Raw genomic sequence first — 14,373 nt, 5'->3', positions numbered from 1 at the left:
CTGCTTGCTCGCGAGGGTCCGACACGATATTAGGCAGGTGTACCAGTCTCTTAGGCTCTTCAGTGTATTATTGACTTCGTCGTCAACACTTCCAACATTTTACCCTTTCGTTAATAAACAGTATTTGTTGCATGCTTTGCCATATTATAGTACTAGCCTGAGATGCAATGAGTTTTGAAGAAATTAGAAGATAAGCAGATTATAATGTTGAAGAAATGTTTTTGAGGTTATGAAAAACAAGTTGTGTTCAGGGGAAGATGGAGAGACATATAGAGTTTAATATATATGGGAGACGGGATGATCTGATATCCTGGTCGAGTCATTGGAAGGAGTTTGTTAATTTGTAGTTAGAAAGGTATGTTGTGGTTTCCTAAAATCTGGTGTCTAGATGTTTCCCTGAGCCAGGTTACTCTTCGTTGTCTACCAATAGTAACCCCCGCCCCCCTCCATCACCAGTACATTAAATACACGGAATTCCACGTATAAAGCTCTTCAAATTACCCTTTAAGTTTATTGAAAGTTGGTAGGTACTCTCATTGTCAAACACTGGGTGAGTATAGTCAAGTTAATTTGCGCTCTGTTTTAAGAAAAGCTAGTTTTTCGGGCATCTGAACGTTTATGACGTCATATCTCCTGAGCTGAGTGGCGTACAACGCAGGTGTACTCTGTGGTATATATGGACTGTGCTGTCTGCAAGCCGTGTTGCCTCATATTACATTGGACGAGGGAAGAGTAGTGGGGGAGGGGGAGGTTTTGCTAGAGATAAAAGCTCAGAAAGGTTTGAAATTAAGTTTGAAGCTTTTTGTTGGAAGTCGCTAAGTGCCCTCATTTTAAAATACTGGATGAATATGGCTAATTTGCGTGCCGTGAGTTACTCTGTCTGAAGACACATACACAGTTTCTAACTATAACAGTTATTTAAGTAAGATTATACCTCTCGATGAGTAAATTATGACAGAAATTAAAATTTTTAAATTTGGCCAATAGTTACATGAAATACTGAAAATCAAATTTTTGTTGCCCCTGATATCCGTTAGATTAGGAGCCTGCAAATGGGAGCGGGTGAAAGTGCAGTTAGCCGTTTAAAATTTCACAATATAAACAAGTAAACAAGGCGAAAGAAATGAAATTTCTTACAAAATATAATCGCAAGTAATATACCAACTTGAATTACGTTGATAAGCATAGTATAGAGAATGAGAGATATCCAAAGCATAATGAGCACCATTATCCATCCATCATACTTCGTATGGTTGAATTTATCGATCTGAAATTGCAGTTGATAAAACATCTGTACAAAATTATAATAAACTGTGAATGTGGGCTTTCCCGGCATATACTACTGTTGAAAAGCGACCTTAAGTGGAATGACAACATAAAACAAGTGGCAGGAAAATCGTGTGACATACTGAGGTTCAGTAGGAGAATATTTCGGACATGTAATTCATCCATGAAATGCGTGGCTTACAGAACACCCTTTCGACTGATTCTCGAGTACAGTCCATCAGTCTAAGTCCCTTACGAAGAAAGAGTAACAGAAGAGAAAGAGAGAGAAAGAGAGAGAGAGAAAGAGAGAGAGAGAAAGAGAGAGAGAGGAGAGAGAGAGGGGGCGGGGAGAATACAACGACGAGTACAACGTTTCGTCACGGAATCGTTTATTTTGGGTGAGAGAGTTACGGATATGCACATCAAATTCCAGTGGCAACGCTAAAAGAGAGGCTTTGTGTATCCTGCAGAGGTTCACTTTGGAATTCTGAGAGAGAAGGTCCCAGGAGAGTCTGGCAACATATTATCTTCTCCCACATACGTCTCGCCAACGTATCATGCCGAGAAAATCAAAGAAAACAGAGCTCTTACGGAGTTTTACGGAGAAGCGTCTTTCTCATGCACCATTCATGAATGGAACTGGAAAACGGGGGAAAAAGACAGTGGTAGCAGAAGCACACTCCCTCACACACCGTAAGGTGCCTTCGGGTATAGATTTAGATATTGGTGAAAATTAGTGGCAGTGTTGAGGTGTCACGACGTTTCGACCAGTATCATTCTTATCATCTTCAGTCGAAGTTTTGAGAACCTGTGGATTACCCTTAATTGTGACTGAGACTCATCGAAAAGCCGAGGTATCTCAACATTGCCACTTGAATAATACTTGATATTTCTAAACCATAAACTTCATAGCTTCGACAATTCATCGGGAAATTTTTATCCAATAACAGATCACCTGTGAACCATAAGAGATTCAGAGAAGCAACTAAATGGCAAAAACAAATTAGATGAGCCGTAGGAAGCGCAGGGCGAAGTAAAATAACGTAGACAATAGCACATGTAGGGAGCGATTGATTGCCATGTTACGCAAAGGAATTACATATAAATACTAGCTGCATAGCGCACATTTCATATGAACTGACTAACCGGCAGGTACAGATTTTCTAACGGTCACACTTGATAGTTTTCTCGATTTGTCACGAAATTTCGCTGCCATTGTCGTACAAGTTAATTTATATGGCGATATCAGATCTCTATCAGATGTGACCGTCGAACTTTCGTCCACAGAGACTCATCATGTTGGAACGGCGCGAAGCGGCGGAGAGGTAAGACACTGGGCTCGCATTATGGAAGACAGCGGTTCAAATCTCGTCCAGCCATCCCTCTTTAGATTTTTCAGTTTGAAAAAAGGATACGACCGATTTTGTTCGTCGTTCTTCTCAAAACTGCGAGCTTGTGCTAGGTCTCTAATGAACTCGTCGGCGGCGGTACGTCAAACCCTAATCTTCCTCCTTCCGTCGTGGTACTGAACGTTACAGTATTTTAAATTCTATTGTCAGTCAAAATAAGAGTCATTCAATAACGCCCACATACTGTTCTAACATAATATAACACTGCAAACAAAACGTTGGACAGTTGAAGATTAAAGCACGATTTTGTAAGCCCTCAAATGGAAAAATTAGCCTCTTCCCCAAGATTCATCTGTATTTCAATTCGTATGATACATCCTCTTTCCGAGAGGGTTAAGAAATTTTTCTTGCAACATGTAATGCACTGATTAAAGACAGCAAAACACTTGTTACCGCGTAGAGTGTGGAAGCCGTTGGTTAATTCAGATATGGCGATCAATTTGAATTTCGGTGCAAGCTGGCAATGATTTCCTGCCGTCTGCGTTTAGCCACCCACACACTGGAACACCTTTTGAAACATTATTTCAGAAGTTGTTTGTACTGTTCACGGTGGTAACACACCTACGTACGTCATACACGTAAATACTTCATCCGCTCCGGAGAAGACAGTGACATTCGCTCACCTTCTGGCCCGCATCTCGTGGTCGTGCGGTAGCGTTCTCGCTTCCCACGCCCGGGTTCCCGGGTTCGATTCCCGGCGGGGTCAGGGATTTTCTCTGCCTCGTGATGGCTGGGTGTTGTGTGCTGTCCTTAGGTTAGTTAGGTTTAAGTAGTTCTAAGTTCTAGGGGACTGATGACCATAGATGTTAAGTCCCATAGTACTCAGAGCCATTTGAACCATTTGAACTCACCTTCTGTTTCCTGATGTGATACTTTCACGTCCTGGAAATACATTCTCTCACCTCCTTTGTCAGAACTTGTATTTTTCTTCTATTAGTGATTACTTACGTTGAATATGTTAATGATTATGGAGGAAATCTCAGAACCCTTTTACATTCAAACAGGTGTGAGACAAGGAAGTGGACTCGTCATGTTTTGTTCGATGTGTCATAGACACGGTTATCGAAGAATGGGAGAAAGAACTGAAGGAAAGTTAATTTTGATACTCAATCCTACTGGTTGTCCCAAAAACAACCTGTACATGCCACTCGTCGCGTTTGCTGACGACCTGGCGATGCAAAGGACGAAGAAAAAGTGGGGTTACAAATCTCATTTGAGAAAACTGAATTCATATGTTAAAAGACAGAAATCACGAGTCTAAAAAGAAAATACGGTAAAATCAGCAGGGTCACGTACTGTAAATACCGCGGAAAATCATGGAACCGGCAGGCCTTGAGAAAAATCTCACAATAAAATTGCCTGCAGAAAGTGGAAAAAGCCCTATGGTTAGTCCAATACGGAAGTGAAACACTGACGGTTAACAGAAAACACGAACTTGAAGAAATAAAAAAAGAAGAGAGACTAACCCATTAGGAACATTTTAGGTGCAAGACATACTCAAGAAGATTACAGGCTTCAGTCAGTCAAAAGTTTTCAAGTTTCGAAACTGATATTAAGAAAAGGCGAATGAAATTGTTTGGTCATCTCAACAGACTACCAGAAAAGCGAATGACAAAAAGGATAATAAACCATGTAACATCAGTTAAGAACAACTATACTGAACGAAATTCGGAAGGACTTGAACAACCCAAACAAAAGATCAACCAACATGTTATAAAGGGACACCTTCAGTCGCAAATAGACAAAAGGGAAGTGCGGCTGGTCCCGGCGGAGATTCCAGTCCTCCCTCGGGCATGGGTGTGCGTGTTTGTCCTTAGGATGGTTTAGGTTAAGTAGTGTGTAGGCTTAGGGACTGATGACCTTAACAGTTAAGTCCCATAAGATTTCACACACATTTGAACATTTGAACAAAAGGGAAGTTACATCAGAGTACCAAAACAGAAACAGTACAAACCAAAGTAGTCGGAAGAATGTAAACAAGCCGCCTCCTCGCAAAGTAGTCCTACTGGAACAAGAAGTAGTACCTAAAGAAAAGTGGATTAAGTTATTTTCTTAACTTCTTTCATTTACTGGAAGAATTCGCTAATAATAATAATAATAATAATAATGTTAACATCAAGGCGCTGCAGTTGTTCGTAAAAGCATTATCTGTTACTACTACTTGCTATGCTTGTGCTACAAAATAACAGAGCGCATTGTTTTACAATGGAACAAGCGGTCGAGACTATCCAGTTTTGACCAATGTTAATTCAGTTCGTGAGTTACATGACACAGGTTTTACGTACAATATCTTACCAAACTATCCGGCCACTCATTAGAAATGCGGCGTGTCCACCCTTCTTCGCCTTTATGAAGGTGTGAACTGTGCTGGAGACACTTTAGATCAAGTGTCGGAATGTCTGTGGAGGAACGGCAGCCCATTCTTCCTCAAGAACCGAAACCAGACGCTGTGGTCTACTGGAACGAAGTTGACGTTCTAATTTGTCCCAGCGTTATTCCATTAGTTTTAGGTCGATACTCTGGGCAGGCCATGCTATTTCAGGAATTTCATCTCCACAAACCATTGCTTCACGAATGCTTCTTTATGACAGGGTGCGTTGTCATGCTGATGCAAACAAGCCACTTGTCCGAAATGTTCCTCTAGTGCAGGCAGTAAACTATGTTGTAAAATATATTCACGAATTTACACATTTAGCGTTTTAAGCGCAAAATGGGAATCACACCCGAACCTCGAAAAACACCGCCCATACCATAATGCCATCTCTTTCGTAGTTCACTGCTAGCACTGGTGGCTGGTAACGTTCTGCAGGCATTGGCCAAACGTAAACCCTTCCATCGGACTGTCACAGAGTATGGGAATAGTCTATCGCTCTTTACGCCACCGCTACCCTCGCTTAGCACTGACTATAGAAATACGTGGCTTATAAGGAGCTGCTCGACAGTTGTACCCTGTTCTTTTTGCTTGCTGGACTGGTGGTAGCACTTTCGATGGTTCAGGTGGCTCTGAGCACTATGGGACTTAACTTCTGAGGTCATCAGTCCCCTAGAACTTAGAACTACTTAAACCTAACTAACCTAAGGACATCACACACATCCATGCCCGAGGCAGGATTCGAACCTGCGACTGTAGCGGTCGCGCGGTTCCAGACTGAAGCGCCTAGAACCGCTCGGCCACAGCGGCCGGCAGCACTTTGGAACTCAGGAGTGACGCCCTCCGCTGATTTCATGCGATTTTTTTATAACAACCCTTCTCAATGCTCGACGGTCCCTGTCCGTCAGTACGTGAGGTCTGTATGGTCTCGATTTAGCTGCGGCTGTCCTCTCACGCTTCCACTTCAGAATCACATCACCAACAGTCGACTTGGGCAGTTGTAGAAAAGCTGAAATGTCTCTAATGATCTGTTACTCGGGTGTCATCCTATGATTAGTCCACGTTCGAAGTCTCTGAGCTCTCCCGAACGAACCACCTCATAGTTACTGCTTCTCTACTGCAAAAAAATAAAAATAAAATAAAATAATAAAAATACTCTCCACTTCATTTTGTACTTGGGTTTCCGCCTCTCGTGACATTTAGGTATTATACAGGGGTGTCTGGATACTTTTGATCGGGAGGTGTACCTACTTAGTTGCTTTAAGTACCTGTTTTTATGTGGTCACATAGACTGTTTGACGTAATATGGGCTGCACAACACACCAAGTGGACCTCCTAGTTCCTTGTAAGCAGGCAGAAGACAGAAAATGTGTGCTACCGTATTCTTTGCAGAGCAAGAAAGATAATCTAAGTATTTTTTCATAGTTTGTGCACAGCACTTACAAGAAAACGTGACTGTATTAAGAAATAATGAGGTGGGATCAGAGCTGAACTACATTTTAATCACAAGCGTACAGCGTACAGGAGTACAGCGTCCACTCGAGAGATGTTTATGGCATGAAGCTTTGAGTTCCATTCACTGATATCCTACGAGATATTAATCTGGGGTGATTCTTAAATTAGACAAGAAATATTAATTGTATAAAAGAAAGTAATTATATGGGTACGTACGGGGTTCATAGACGTACTTATTGCAGGTATCTCTTTGAGCGATTGAGAATGTCAATCACAGCTTCGTGGTACATTTACCCACTGACGACTTTTGTTGCCAGCAATACATTGCAATTTAAAAGTAATACAGATTCACAAATATAACACTGGATGAAAAAATTATCTGTACTTCTATCTAATGATACTAATTTTGCCACAATAGTGAGTGATATGGAAAACAATAAAGCTCTTTGATAATCCGCCCTTGTAAATAAATAAAGAGAGAAAGAAAGAAAGAAAGATGAACACTAACCCATACTGCAGACAGCGTACAGAGTCAGCTTTTAACCCTCTATATCTGAAAGCCTTATAGTCACTCACTGACTGACTGTTGAAGCACAGTATTATGTTGAGTGTGAAGTGGTGGCGATGATCCACGGCTCTGAGCTTGAGGCCCATTTAAGTCTGCGCTGAGAATGTTGCGGATAGCCGGCCGCGGTGGCCGAGCGGTTCTAGGCGCTTCAGTCCGGAACCGCGCGACTGCTACGGTCACAGGTTGGAATCCTGCCTCGGGCATGGATGTGTGTGATGTCCTTAGGTTAGTTAGGTTTAAGTAGTTCTACGTTCTAGGGGACTGATGATCTCAGCTGTTGAGTCCCATAGTGCTCAGAGCCATTTGAACAATTTTTTGTTGCGTATAGTTCGCCTGACGGCTTGCACTGTAGCGCGCTCTGGCAACCTGGTAATCAATTGTCGCGGTTGTCAGACGCCTTATTTCCTTATGTTCAGTTCCTGGGACATCGGTATTTCCACGTGGGCTGCCGATAAATTCTTTAGATTGCTCTCTGTTCGATGAAATCCTGCTCCGTTGTTTCGGGCACATATTACTCTTTTGTTTGGGTTGTATTACTACATTTGTGCTTTTTTCCAGCAAATTTTCATTGCTGCTTGTAACTTCAAAATTACAAGATTTAGTGTATTTATCCTGAACGGAGCTTGCTGTAGACGCAAGTAGAACAGTTGCTCCACCAGTTCGTTCCGTTACTCGGCTACCTGACCAGACCCGTGCTCTATGACGTAAGGACGGAAACAAGTTTGATTCACATAGCGAGAATTGGTCCACAGACTATTTTTAGAATATGGTTTAGATACGGCCATACGAATATCAAAAATTTGTAATGAAAAGTAAGCTGGCATAATTTTCGGGAGCTGTACTAGAACATCAAGTTGTTGTCATGTCAGAAAACACATACTTGCTTGCAGGTCTCCTACGGTGCTCTCGCCACGCTGTGGGAGCGTTCGTTGTTTGTAGGTGACGCAGAAGTAGTCTTGCAATTAGTGGAAGTCTCATCTGATTCAGACGTCTTGAAGAAGTGGGACGCTCAAATTAAATAGAAGTCTGTGTGTGTGTATGTGTGTGTGTGTGTGTGTGTGTGTGAGTGAGACAAGGTGGGAATGCGCCGTGGGTGGTGGACCTCCGCGCGGTGCCACCTTGTATATTCCGGCGGGGTGCGCAGGCCACGCCCCCGACGCCCGGCCGGCCGTGGCAGCCGGCGCTAGGCGCCGCTAGACGCCGCCGTCATTGGCTGCCACCGGCGTCACGTCCCGGCGAACACGGCCCGCCATTGGGCGCCGGCAAGGACGCCGACGCGGGCGCTCGAACAGAACCGCGCGCTCGAGCGGCGCTAACGACCCGCTCCGACACGTCTGCGGCATCCACCGAGGCGCACTCCTCTCCCCAGGTCTTACGCACTCGCTTCCACTGTTTTGACCTCCGTATCTGGACTCACTTTGGCGTTCGGAAAGTCTGTTAATCATATTTTTTTGGGAGGTGGGGGCGGTCATATTATGGCCCCCATTTTCCCATGCAACATTTTTCTCACAAACTTTTCAGCTGATGAGACTGATTTGATGAGACCCTCCACCGTTTACAGGCCACAGGTCCTGTGGATACATGTTACGTGTCTTCAATAAAATCTTTTCCGTTGGCTCTGAAACTCTGTCCGCTCTTCCACCCTCTTTGACAGGGCTGCCGGCAGAGCGAAGGTGCCCATACCGGAGGCCTTCGGCCTCCGTTGCTCATGATTTGCACTCAGAATGTAATCAGTGGCTGGGATCGGATCCAAGACGATTCCTCAAGTGTTGAACGACACTACTACCAAACCGCAGTGACCGTGCCGCGATATTGATTTGAAAAATGATTTGGTTCAAAATGGTTCAAATGGCTCTGAGCACTATGGGACTTAACATCTGTGGTTATCAGTCCCCTAGAACTTAGAACTACTTAAACCTAACTAAGCTAAGGACATCACACACATCCATGCCCGAGGCAGGATTCGAACCTGCGACCGTAGCGGTCACGCTGTTCCAGACTGAAGCGCCTAGAACCGCACGGCCACACCGGCCGGCAAAAATGATTTGCTTAACAATACTGTAATGTACTTTTATTGGACTAAACATGAATTTAAATAAGGCATTCTTGTATAACAACCGCAACAGACACAGAACTTTAAATATGCCTGAGTGAAATAAAAACTGTAAATTGTTCAAAAAATAATAATATAGCTGTACAAAAAGACGGATATTTTTGTACATTTTCTTCGGAGTGAACAGCTTGATAATACAGATATTCAAGATTCTGTAAGAAAAATTAATAGCAAGATGAATCCGAGAAGTTTTTTATTTATACGTACACAACAGAAAAGCACAAGGAGCACAAGAAAGAGATATTGCTATAAGAAAAGTGCAATTTTTTTTAGGAATCCAAGGCAGAAGCAGTAAGAGAAAAGGTGCGTAATTGTCTGAAGAAAGGAAAAAAATCATGACAGAATATTGAAGGAATAGGGAAGTGAAGATGAGAAGGGATAAAAATTGTCTGAGGCGTCTTGTCACGGTCCGCGGGGCTTCCCCCGTCGGAGATTAGTGTCTTCCCTCGGGCATGGGTGTGTGTGTCGTCCTTAGCGTAAGTTAAAGTTAGATTAAATAGTGGGTAAGCTTAGGGACCGATGACATCAGCAGTTTGGTCCCATAAGACCTTACCACAAATTTCCAAATTTGCAAAAATTGTCACTTGACAGTTTGGTGACCAAAATGAAAATGGAAAAAAGTGTAAGTATTTACTCCACAGCTACAGCCTTAAAATGGACAGGGGAAAGGCAGTTTGTCGATCATGACCTTTAGGTGTGAATCATCGCAACATTCGCAAGGAATGTTGTGGCGAAAGTTTGAAAACCGAAATAAGAATGTCTGCACCAGGTACATAAATCTGGGTTTCCTTTACATGGAAAGCTATCGTACTTTTCAATACATTTTAGTGACAGTATTATAATACTATATAGGTGACCTAAAATACTTACGTCACCTGATAAAAAGTACCCGTACACCACTGTACAGGGCGATTCACTAACTATTGCCACCTAGAATAATTCCGAATGTATGAGAGTAGCTGAAAAGTTTGTGGGACAAATGTTGCTGGGGACAACGGGGTCCATAATATGACGTTGGTTTTTTGTTGCTGGGTGGGGTCGCTTCGGAGATATGAAGGTCAACTTTGTTTTTTTAAATGGGTTACTATAGATTGGCACGTATTTTCTGATAGTGGCTATCGAGACGAATCCAATGACGTGTAACAGTAAGGTCTTTAAAGGTCAACGAAGGTTAAGAAGATGGCATGAATGTCCATTTACAGAAGGTGTTCGAAGTGACGACCATTGGTATCAGTGCAGTGCTGCAATCTTCATATCGTGAATTGAGTTGTATTCCTTATAACATCGGCACTTATCGAAGCACCTGCTCTGACATCCTCTATCGCATATTTTCAGGCGTAGTTGGAACGTATTTATAAACAATGTCTTTTACGAAAACCCCACAAGAAAAATTCCAGAGGCGTCAAGTCTGGCGAACTAGCCGGCCACAACACATATCCTCCGTGTCCAATCCAACGATTTGGGAATTCATAACATGTTAGCTTTCACGGCCGACGCCTTCATTAATTAAAACTTCAGGGCTGAATTGCCGTGGTCGATATATAAAACTGCTTCTCCTTCCTGACGTTTCGTTGCCTACTGCGGGCAACATCTTCTGAAGTGAGTCGGCGACTGGCTGCTAGGCGCTGGAGGTCCCGCTTATACAGGGTGTTACAAAAAGGTACGGCCAAACTTTCAGGAAACATTCCTCACACACAAATAAAGAAAAGATGTTATGTGGACATGTGTCCGGAAACGCTTAATTTCCATGTTAGAGCTCATTTTAATTTGTTCTTCCATCTACGCTCAATGGAGCACGTCATCATGTCGAAGTGTTCGTACGCTTCTCAACAACAGATTCGGTGACCGATGGATTGGTAGACGCGGACCAATTCCATGGTTTCCACGCTCTCCTGACCTCAACCCTCTTGACTTTCTTTTATGGGGGCATTTGAAAGCTCTTGTCTACGCAACCCCGGTACCAAATGTAGAGACTCTTCGTGCTCGTATTGTGGACGGCTGTGATACAATTCGCCATTCTCCAGGGCTGCATCAGCGCATCAGGGATTCCATGCGACGGAGGGTGGATGCATGTATCCTCGCTAACGGGGGACATTTTGAACATATCCTGTAACAAAGTGTCTGAAGTCACGCTGGTACGTTCTGTTGGTGTGCGTTTCCATTTCATGATTAATGTGATTTGAAGAGGAGTAATAAAATGAGCTCTAACATGGAAAGTAAGCGTTTCCGGACACATGTCCACATAACATATTTTCTTTCTTTGTGTGTGAGGAACGTTTCCTGAAAGTTTGGCCGTACCTTTTTGTAACACCCTGTATAGAGCGCTTAGATGGCTCCACCACTCATCATGTGCTTTCGACTTTAAAACTCTCTCTGGCTAGTGCCATCTCTCTCGATTATAGGTAATCGGTAGTCACTTCGTTGGTACAGAGTCGACCGCCATATCTTGTCTAGTTTTAATCCTTCTTCTTTTTTATTAAAATTATTTTCGTGCTTGTAGATCTCTATAGCTTCTCTATACATGCGGGTATAATAATGTGAGATCCGAGCTATCACGTTTGTCTCACTAAATTTTATTTCGTGATCACCGTCTTTGAAAACGTGTTCCGCTACAGCTGATTTGTCAATTTGTCCCAATCTACAGTTCCTTTTGTCTTCCGTTAGGCGGGTATTAACACTCCTTTTAGTTGTTGCAATATAAACCATGCCACTGCTACACGGAATTTTATGCACACCTGGGGTAGCTAAGGGGTGTCGTGCGTCTTTCACCGATCTTAAACTTTCACTAATTTTCTTTGGATTGAAACTTGGCCAAAACTTTCCCAATATGGTCCGTGATGTACGTGATGTTATAATAAATAGAAGAAAAACTTTTCCAGCAGACGGTTGTCGTCGTCGTGTATTTTCGGACATTTTTCTTCTCGGGTGGAGTGCTCGATCTATTTCGTTGTCAGTGTACCCATTTCTCTTGAAAGCCGTTCGCAAATGGCTTAATTCATCTTGCAAATAAATTGACTCACAGATGTTATTAGCCCTGTCCACTAAAGTTTTTATGACTCCTCTCTTCTTCCCAGGATGATGATTCGAATCCTTATGTAGGTAACGATCGGCGTGTGTGTGTCTTTCCTATATACCTTGTGCCCTAAAGTCCCATCTGCACGTTTAATAACCAATACGTCCAAAAAAATTTAGTTGTCCATTACTCTCTTTCTCCATGGTGAATTGTATCTTTGGATTGAAACTGCTTATGTGCACAAAAAAAAAAACCACTCAGTTCCTCTTCAGCATGATTCCATACCATTTCTAAGGACTTTTTTTTGTTTTTTTGTTTTTTTTTGTTTTGTTTTTGCCGACTGCAGCACTTGTTCGAGAAATTCCATAAATAGATTAGCAATAGCAGGGCTCAGAGGGCTACCCATGGCCACCCCATCAATTTGTTCATAAAACTCGTTGTCATATTGAAAATAAGTCGAGGATAAACAATGTCGAAACAACGCTATTATATCAGTAGGAAACATATCAGCTATGTAAGAAAGAGCTTCGTCAACAGGGACCATGGTGAACAGGGATACTACATCGAAACTGACGGCGACTCATACATCAAGAGCTATGAGCACTTAATCTTCGATGCTATGAAACTAATCTCTTCTAATGAACAAATGTTCATCGCTCTTAAGGCGTGCATTTTAGAGCCCATGTTTGTTGAACTTTTTTACTTCGATTGATGGCTCCTATTATGTCCCTGAATATTCACCATGAATAAATGTGCCAAAACTCTGCTCACTAAAGAATCGAGGACATGGTTGAATGTGATACCCACCGTCGGATAAGCTCCGTGGGCTCCACGGTGTTTATGCGAGGATGAGATAATGTGGAGGCGTTACTAACAATCGTTAGTAACAAATAGAACATTTGCACTGCTCTAGTGCTTCTTATATGAATATGATGTTATTTCATGTTATTACAAGATGAGAGTTAGATGCAGGTATTCGCAATCCAATTTCATTCTCTATGACTCCCACAGTACCCTCAATATGTGATGAGTATGACAATTTCTGATATACAGGGCATCTGAAAATCATTTTTGAAAAACCTGTGAATGTGATATTCTCAGTCGAATTTCTGGTGAGTTACTCTAGACTGACAAAACTGACAAAACCATCGTTCGAAATCACTCTTTGGTTTCCAAAAGAATTTCCTCCTACAGTTCCCTTACCTAATTTTTAGACACTATATATTTCTACGTAACAATAAGAGTCAGTACATCCATTTGAGTGAACTGTCAGCAGTATAGATATCACATCAGCTACACATAAGTACAGTGAATGAAATAGGAAAATTCTAAGGGTGCATCTCATAATACAATGTTATCTTCATAGAATGCATAGTATAACGATTTTTTACTCACCTTTGTTTTTGCGGCAAGATGTTGATGTTGATGGCGAATTTTAACATCAGTTGCTCAAACATAAATGTGGCGACGAGTGAAGTACGCAGTGGTTTGATCCATGGCTTTGTACGCGGCAGAACTCAGGTTTAGATTCTGCTGTGCTATTTTAGTTTAGGTTATTCCTATTTTCTTGAAGCTCTGTAGCTTCTTTCACTTTCTTCAGTAGAGCTCGCTTTCCATCGCAACTGAACTCGATGACGATAAAACGTTGAACCTTAAGAATGAGAACAAACATAAATTACAATTGATAACGACTGTGGACTCAAGACTGGCGTAAGATGTGAAACACCGAATTTTATTGTATACTAAAAATGTGTCGACAACAGATTGCAGCTAGATTAGAAAGCGAAAAGCATATCATTGACTCAACTGACCAAACGATATGGGATACTACCTTGTCTTAGCGAAAATAGAACAAAAAATCAAAAATGAGAGCGCTTTTAAAACATATCCTTCTGAACAATAGCTACATCAGGAAATTTTTGTTTTTAGTTTCTCTACAAAAAAATAAATCAACACTATTGTAGATCTGAAAACCAACGGCGTGGTGAAGCGACAGATTTACTTTCCTGAACTGTTACAATGTACATAATCTTAACCTGTCACGAAGCAATGCAACAATACAGTCTTTACATAGGTAGAGTCAGTCCTATCAGTCTCACTCTGGTATCGGGAAGGGTATCCTAAGTAAAGCTGTTATTCAACCGGAAGATTGGCGTGTACACAGCATTGCTTCACTAG

General features: G+C 42.1%; 1 long non-coding RNA gene across 1 annotated transcript in view; it reads right to left on the bottom strand.

The window, feature by feature from the left end:
- The window catches only part of LOC124790044, a 237,517-nt gene that overhangs the window by 69,071 nt on the left and 154,073 nt on the right, over window positions 1–14,373 (bottom strand). The window contains exon 2 of the long non-coding RNA XR_007016208.1: window positions 13,591–13,846. This is a non-coding gene — a long non-coding RNA (uncharacterized LOC124790044). The remainder of the gene's footprint in view (window positions 1–13,590; window positions 13,847–14,373) is intronic.

This window comes from Schistocerca piceifrons, chromosome 3 (assembly GCF_021461385.2).
Source record: "Schistocerca piceifrons isolate TAMUIC-IGC-003096 chromosome 3, iqSchPice1.1, whole genome shotgun sequence".
Taxonomy (NCBI): domain Eukaryota; kingdom Metazoa; phylum Arthropoda; class Insecta; order Orthoptera; family Acrididae; genus Schistocerca; species Schistocerca piceifrons.
The sequence above is the reverse complement of the archived record's forward strand: the minus strand, read 5'-3'. Positions and strand labels throughout refer to the sequence as shown.